Source organism: Echeneis naucrates, chromosome 10 (assembly GCF_900963305.1).
Source record: "Echeneis naucrates chromosome 10, fEcheNa1.1, whole genome shotgun sequence".
In the NCBI taxonomy this organism is placed as follows: domain Eukaryota; kingdom Metazoa; phylum Chordata; class Actinopteri; order Carangiformes; family Echeneidae; genus Echeneis; species Echeneis naucrates.
The window spans coordinates 25,082,752-25,090,933 of NC_042520.1; positions in this window are offsets into that span (position 1 = coordinate 25,082,752).

An 8,182-nucleotide genomic window follows, 5' to 3' on the forward strand; every position below is an offset into this window, starting at 1 on the left:
AAACTAAGTTTTCCAAAATCTCCACTCTGGTCGGAGTTTTTAGAATGAATTGTTTTCAGGGACGAATTCTCCAATTGTGTGTAAACGAAGGGCACAAACAAAGGGAAATTTCTATTTTTAAAAATAACCATGTACGTGTAAACAGAGCCTGTATTGTGTGCAGGTGTCTCTTGTCACTCTCCGTGTGCTAGCAAACAAATACTGAAAAGCTGCTGTGTGGTAATGTGCTCTACTAACAGGGTAAAGAAACCTGATCTAAGTTTTTAGAAGCTGCTGAACAGAAAAAATGTGCCTAGCCGACTCTTCAAGGCTGATGTGTAGCTGATGACAGCGCCTCCCATCTTACTGCCTGTATCTACTTTTCGCATCTTAAAGGCAAATTTTTTTCATCAGCCAGCCTCCATCATGTATAATGTGGAATGAGAGTTTGTGACGATTGTACACGCACAGCTGAGGAGGCAGTGTCACTGTCTCTGGGAAAAGTAACAATGTGCCAAATTGAAAAAAGAAACTATGTTACATGACCAAATTTTCCATAACAGCATGTTACACTACTTTTTACCCCAAAAAAAGTAGTTACTCAACTGTTGTGTTACACCCAACACAGTTTATGGCTGAGGAGGAGGCTGATGTCTTCACACTGATATGTCAGGGGAATTTGATGCACAACAAACCCAATGAAAGACAGTTTTTGTACAACACTGATGAAACTGACTTTTTCCCATACTGTAATGTTGGAAAACTCCATGCCAAACTATGTTTCGTCATTTATAGGTATTTCGGTTAGGTTATTTGTAGTTGTATGACACTCATTAGTGTTAAAGTTAAAGGGTGTAACACAATCAACTTTGTGTTACACCCTTTGTGTTAACCAGTGTTGATTTATTGTAACACTCATGGGCATTAAAATAAATCACCATTTGTAATGATGATTTTGTAACAATGACACAATTGTAGAACACTGTTGGCACTACTAAGAGTTAACCAGTGTTAATTTTTCAAGAGTGTATCAAAACTTTCAAAAATGTCAATCTAACATTGAAATGAGTGTGCACATATACATACTATAAGAGATTTCTGCCTCTTAATGAAAGTTTTCTGCCACTGTCGCCAAGTGCTTGTTTGTGGTAGTATTTGTTGGGTTCTTTGAAATATATCTATAAATATTTTTTGGTCTAGATTTGGCAATATATTAATGAAATTTGATTGATTGATTTGGGACAGCACAGTGGCATAGTATTAGAGCTGTTGCCTCACAGCTAGGAGGTCATGGATTAGCCCATCATAACCCATCATAACAGTTACAAGGGTAACTTACAACTTAAAGTTACATCAAGGCACTTTACATATAGAGCAGGTCTAGACCAAACTCTTTATAAAATGATTTAAAGAGACCCAACAGATCCCCTGATGAGCAAGCACTTGGCGATAGTGGCAAGGAAAAACTTCCTTTAAGAGGAAAAAACCCTGGGCAAAACCTGCCTCGGGAGCGAGGCATCTGCCTCAACTGGTTGGGTTGAGAGAGAGACAGAGACACAGGGGGAGAATGAAAACAGGAGGAGGGGATATTCAATAAAGGTGCAGGCAGGAACATATGATGCTGCATGAAGTTCATAGAAAGTTGGGAGCAGCAGGCATTGCAGGAACATGGGGTGGTGATGATTCACCACCTACAGGATGAGGACAGGGAGAGAGATGAGAAGAACTGGGAGAGACAGAGACTTCGGGGAAACATGGTGAGGAAATGGTTGCACATGTTAAGAACTGGGAGAAGCAGGGCAATTGGTATGTCAGCTCATGCAGGGGGAAGCGAGAGAGAGAAAGAGGTGCTCAGTGCTTCTCCCAGCAGTCTAGGCCGATAGCAGCATAGCTAAGGAGTACACGGACTTTAACAATTTTCAAGACCAGGCTTAAAACCTTATTGTTTGACAGAGCTTATAGTTAAAAAGTCAAAGAGTTCACCCCCAGGGCCAATACTGGAAGTTGGTTCCATATAAAAGGAGCATTATAACTGAAAGTTCTGCCTACTAATTTACTCTTGGAACCACAAGTAAACTTCCTTACAGTGGAGCTGGAAGCCGAAGTACTGCCATCCAGACTGATTAGATCAGACAGAGTTTCTCTAAGGCGCTTAGGGCCAAATACACTAACTTAAGTTTTGTCAGAATTTAGAAGTAAAAAGTTAACGGCCATCCAGACTTTTATGTCTTCAAGACATCCCTAACCCTAACCCTAACCCTAACCCTAGCTACCTGAATAAGCCGAGTATCGTCTGCATAACAGTGAAAATTCATGCTGTGGTTCCTGTTCAAAAACCCTAACCCTAACCCAGCACTGAGATCTGAGAAGAGGAGAAGTATGAAGGCTGATCCATTGTCTGAAGCCATTAGAGTATCATTGTAGACTTTAACCAGCGCTATTTCTGTGCTGTTCGAGCAAGCCATTCTTATGCAGATGGTCATATAATTGATTTGCCGATGATGAGACTATAGAAGCTACCTCTGAGAGATTCAGGGATGAAAATGACTCCAGATATAAAATAGGCATTGCAGTTGATTCAGGAGTTGTTGAATTGGGTAGAAGATTGCTGTCTAATGTAGGTAAGAGCTGATAAATTCTTTATCTGATTGTTATTCTTGTTGTTCTTGTTTTTGTTCTGTTAGTGCTGAGTAATATGAGCTTCTACCACTGTGGAGTGTTTTGTTTTTTTTATATTTGTTTTTAAGTTTTCTTTCCAAGTTGCTGGAACGCCATTTTCTTTCAAATTTTCGTGATATCTGCTTTAAGGCACAAATCTGAGAATTATACCACAAAGCCAGCCTTCTGTTTGATTACTTTCTTTTTTATACGAAAGTAGGCTGGGACTGGCTCCAGCACTCCCGTAACTGCCATGGTTAAGCGGTAGAAAATTTGTGAGTGACAGAGTGCTCAGGTGTAAAGTTGTGGTGTAATCCTGTGGCTGTGTGGCTCAAACCCCATGTTCCAAGTCAGTCAGCTGAAACCAGTGCTGTCGTATACAGTTCCCACTCTTAGGTTCTTCAATATTTCTGTTCATTTATTTATTTATGTTTTATTCAAGCACTCATATTGTTCTTATTCAAGGTGACCTCACCTGGTCTTTATCTGACTTCCTGCCTGTGAGATTGCCTGCTCCCCCTGAATGGGCCTAATAGTCTCTTATATACATATACAGTACATACCCCTTCTTTAGTGTTCTTTGCCAATTTCTCTTTTGTTTCTTTGTCATTTGTCATGTTTCTTTTCCTTGTCATTGTTAGTTGGTTTCTAAGAAGATTACAAAAAAGATTAAAAAATGTAAATTGAAGAGGGAGGATTTTAATTTAAATTTAAATTTTAATAAATCGGTTGAAGCATTATCTTAAATGTAAAGATGGTGCCCATTCTTGGAACCAGACTGGTAGCTGCTTCCACAGAGGAGCAGCCTGATAGCTGAAAGATTTGCCTTATCAATCCAAACTGGGAATTGGCACCCAGAATGTTCTGTCTCAGGATGATGCTGAAAAACTACTCCATGCATTTGTAACGTCTAGGCTGGACTACTGTAACTCATTACTATCTGGATGTCCAAACAAATCTCTAAAAGGCCTTCAGTTGATTCAGAACGTTGCTGCACGAATATGAACAGGAACTAGGAAAAGAGATCACATCTCTCCTGTTAGCTGCTCTTCAGTGGCTGCCAGTAAAATACAGAGTAGAATTTAAAATCCTTCTTTTAACATATAAAGCTCTTAATGGCCAAGCTCCATCATATCTCAGAGAGCTCATAGTTCCTTACTGTCCTAGCAGGCCACTCCGCTCTCTAGATGGAGGTTTACTTGTGGTTCCTAGAGTCTCCAAGAGTAAATCTGGAGGCAGATCTTTCAGTTATCATCCTCTTCTTTGGAACCAACTTCCAGTATCGGTCCGGGGAGCGGACTCTTTAGCAATTTTCAAGACCAAGTTTAAAACTTTTTTGTATGACAGAGCTTTGTAAGTTAAAGTCAATCTACTCTTTAGCTATGCTGCTATAGGCCTAGGCTGCTGGGGGAAGGAATGAGCATCTCTCCCTGGTTCTGCCCAAGGTTTCTGCCTCTTAAAGGCCACTGTCACCAAGTGCTTGCTCATCGGGGGATCTGTTGGGTCTCTTTAAATAAATTTATAAAGAGTTTGGTCTAGACCTGCTTTATATGTAAAGTGTCTTGATGTAACTTTGTTATGATTTGGCACTATACAAATAAATCTGGTTTGATTTGATTTGTTGGAATCACATGGAACTATGACCTCTTGGCCATCAAAATGAAAATTACTTACTCAAAAATGACTCATGTGACCCCAGAGCTCTATTCGTTTACCATTGCATTTTCACTTATTGATGTTACATGCTACTCAAAGTTGTGTACAAGATTATGTGAGTTAACTAGATTACACTTAATTTATGTTTGTTTGTTTTTAAGCACCACTGAAGGCAATTCCTGCTATGCAAACATAAAGACATACAAAACCAGTCATGCTTTCGTAAATTTTAGAGTCACAAATGAACTTAAACACGCATGTGTTTGAACTGTGGGAGGACGCTGGAGTACCTAGTGGGAACCCATGTAAGCTAAGGGAAAACATGCAAACTTCAACCTTCTTGCTGTGAAACTAACCATGCCACCATATTAAGAATTAAACACGTCCTTGATCATGCCAGGTAGGCCACTGTGCAAAGCTGTGGGGAAAATGGATGACACTTGATTAGGAATTTTAGAACACTTCTAAAAATTGTGATAAATACTTTCAAGGCTGATTATAGTATTTGTTTAATTATCAAATCTGCTAGTTTTGTGGAAATACGTGTTTAGTATTGTTAACACCTTTGTGTTCCTTTTATTGTGTTCTACGGCCTTTTACAGGCCTCAATGTGTTCAAGTGTCCAATAATTTTTTTATTTAATTTTCTCACCTTTGCATGAAGCTACACGCCCAGATCCGTGTGGTCCACACCTTTAAGCACGCAAGTATTCATGCAACGTCATCAGCATGAAAAAAAAAAACAGAAAAACATCTGACATGGAAATGCTCATACATTATTCAGTTTTCTACAGCCCAAAGTAGCTTTGTTGTTTTCAAATGTCATAGTCATAGTAGTTAAAAAATAAATAAAACCTGATACAAAACAGTTTAAGGTCTGCTGATTTTTTTGTGTGACTCATAATACTGGTCTTCATTTTGCACAATCACTCTTTTGGAACAACAGTTTTCATCGTAAACACAAGTAAAAAAAAAAAAAAAAAAAAAAACAACCTTTCAACACATTTTCACTTTGCAAAACACACGATGCAGCGTGATGCAGAAGAGTAACAAGTTAGGTGATGGTCACAGACACACATTGATATAATAACATTTCTCTGCAAGACTAAAAATGCATTAATGAAATAAAAAGCATTAAACTATGACAACAAATGGAAGTGCAGCAAAATTTAATTTATAGTTTACACACAACTCAAAATTGTTCACAGTGGTTGCTGATGATGTAGTGAAACCAATACAAGCCCAGTTTGTTTAGGTTTGAAAGAAACAATGTAAGAAAATCAACTGAAAGGTGAAGGAGGATGAGGGAGAGCAAAACCAAAACTGAAACTATGGTGGATGGCTGCAGCGGGCGTTGGGGCCAGCAAACATAATGCAGCCTGAGGGGTATATGAGGAAGGAAACTCAATAGAGCCAGGCTTTTTTTTTTGGGAGAGCTGGCTCGACAAAACCGAAAACTCGAACCAGAGATAACGAATATCGCAACAGTGATATCAACTTGATTTGTCGACCCAGGCTCGACTCATCAGGCTCTGTGTGTGTTCACATAAAAAGGGGCGTTTGGGCGTCATTTGAAACTATTTCCGCAGAAAAATTTAACAATTACATGACGCATATTTCAGCCAAGACGAGCAGATTATGATAATGGAGAGCTATGAAGAGTGAACCAATGTCTGATAAGCAGTTAAAAGCAACACTTTTGCTGCAAACAAGGCAAGACAGAAAGCCTGGAAAAAAAATTGCAGATTGTGTAAGTTAATATAGCCGATATAATATATATATTTTCTATTTTTATAACTTTAATTCCTTCCTTCATTGTCTCACAATGAAGGATACATGGAAATCACTTTGATTAGGGCCAAATCAAAGTGAGATTTATTTGATTTGTCTTATTTGTGATAAATAATTTTATAAAGAATTTGGTCTAGACCTGCTCTATGTGTAAAGTGCCTTGATGTAACTTTGTTATGATTTGGCGCGATACAAATAAATCTGATCTGATTTGATCTGATTTTGATAAAGTCTAAGCTATTTTCTAAATGCTGTTCTATTAGTTGTAGCGCCAGCAGTTAATATTATCTTAAGCAAACAAAAAGAAAAATGAAAGGAGAAAGACTGGAGGGGCTAGCTCCAGCAGATTACACAGCCTCAGAGGAGCTGGCCTTTGCAAACAGTGAAGGACGGCTGATCATGGAGGGGATACAAGGAGCTCTTCAATCAGACCCTGGAGCTGGCAGCTCCCAGCAGCTATTCTTTGTCCAGGGTATGTATAAGTGCTTTGGCGGTAAAATACCAAAGGCATATTTATTGTTTCTCAGATGAGAAAAGTCTTAATCTAATTTACAGTTGAAGGAGACACTGTAGTGTTGCTCAAGCTGCCAGCACACACCCTTGGTGACCCCCACACAGAGGTAACTGTCAAAGCAAGTTGTCATGTACTCTTATCTTTGTTTGCTGTGCTGAATCCACTTTATTCATTTAAACTATTCCACAGGTAGAGATCAACGATGAGGAGATACTTTCAGTGTATTAAGAGGTACCTCAGGGGCTAGATATCTTAATAAACTAAATAAGAATTTAACATTTAAATTATAAATAATGAAGTTTCTTACTCATTAATGTTACAGGGAGAGGAGATTGTGCAACCCTCCCCTCAGCCTGTGGCATCCACCTCTGGGCTCACAATAAAACAAGGGGTAAAGATTTTATAATTTCTAGCAGTCCTATGTCTGCTTTTATAAAGCAATTATTTCCAAGAAAGCATAAGTGAATGATGAACCCAGTACACCAACATAACTGTAAAGTCTATCTGACTCATCTCTGTTGGTTGATAAACACCTCAATGTCCTATTAATACAGGTTGGAACCGACAATGTGAGGGTCCTTTATAAAAGAAATCTAGAGCTGGATAATCAGAAAATAGAGCTGGAAATCAAGAAACAAAAACTTGAGCTCAAGCAACTGGAATATTAGAAAACGGTAAATGTTTTATTAAGCATGATTGACACTGTATACTTCCCACTTATATGTTCCCAGGAACGGAAGAACTTTACAAAATAATAAAACACATCTTGTGATTGGTGTTTGTTTTTTTTTTTTTTTTTTTTGTTTGCGTTAGATAAGTGCGTGGCTTCATTTGGTCTTACTTACATACGGTTTAACAAGATTGCATATGTAACGTATTCCCTCAGCTGAGAATCTATATCGCTCATAAAAAGTATCGTCAGAAAACGCCAAAGAAACACTCCGGTCTGGATAGACTCTCTCCCTCCAAAGAACATCTCCAACAATTCGGGCAACTAAATCCGGTGGGGCCATCAAGGAGGATGATCAGTGAAAGGGTGGCGCTTTTTATAGTCGACTTTAAAATGAAACTCTGAACAAAAATTGGTCCGGACCAGATTATGTTTGCAGCATTAGTTGCCATGGTGATATAGACATCTTAAAAGAGAGCCACCTTTGTGACACTTCGTGTCACTTACACACTCATGTCGCTTCGTAGTACACTCTGGTCTCCAGCCTCAGTCGTAAATAGCACTTGCAGGTGCATTCACTGGCTCGTCAGCTGACCGCGTAAAAAATATGCATAAAGGCAAACAATCCAATGGTCTCTGGTTGTTTTAATGGTTGCTTAGTTTTTATTTGACTTTCAAATGTTCATGCAAGGTGGTTAGATAGTTAGAAGGGGTAAATTATAATAAAATATACACGCAGTGGAGGGTTAGTACACTACACTACTGAGTAAGTATACTCTTAACTCAAAATAACTGAATAATAAACTTTTTAACAACTAAATTGTTGATTGGGTGCATTTTGCGTATATGGATTAAATTTTAGTTTCCCTTCAAATTCGGTATTCAGTGACTGTCCAGGGACGTTGATTATATTAT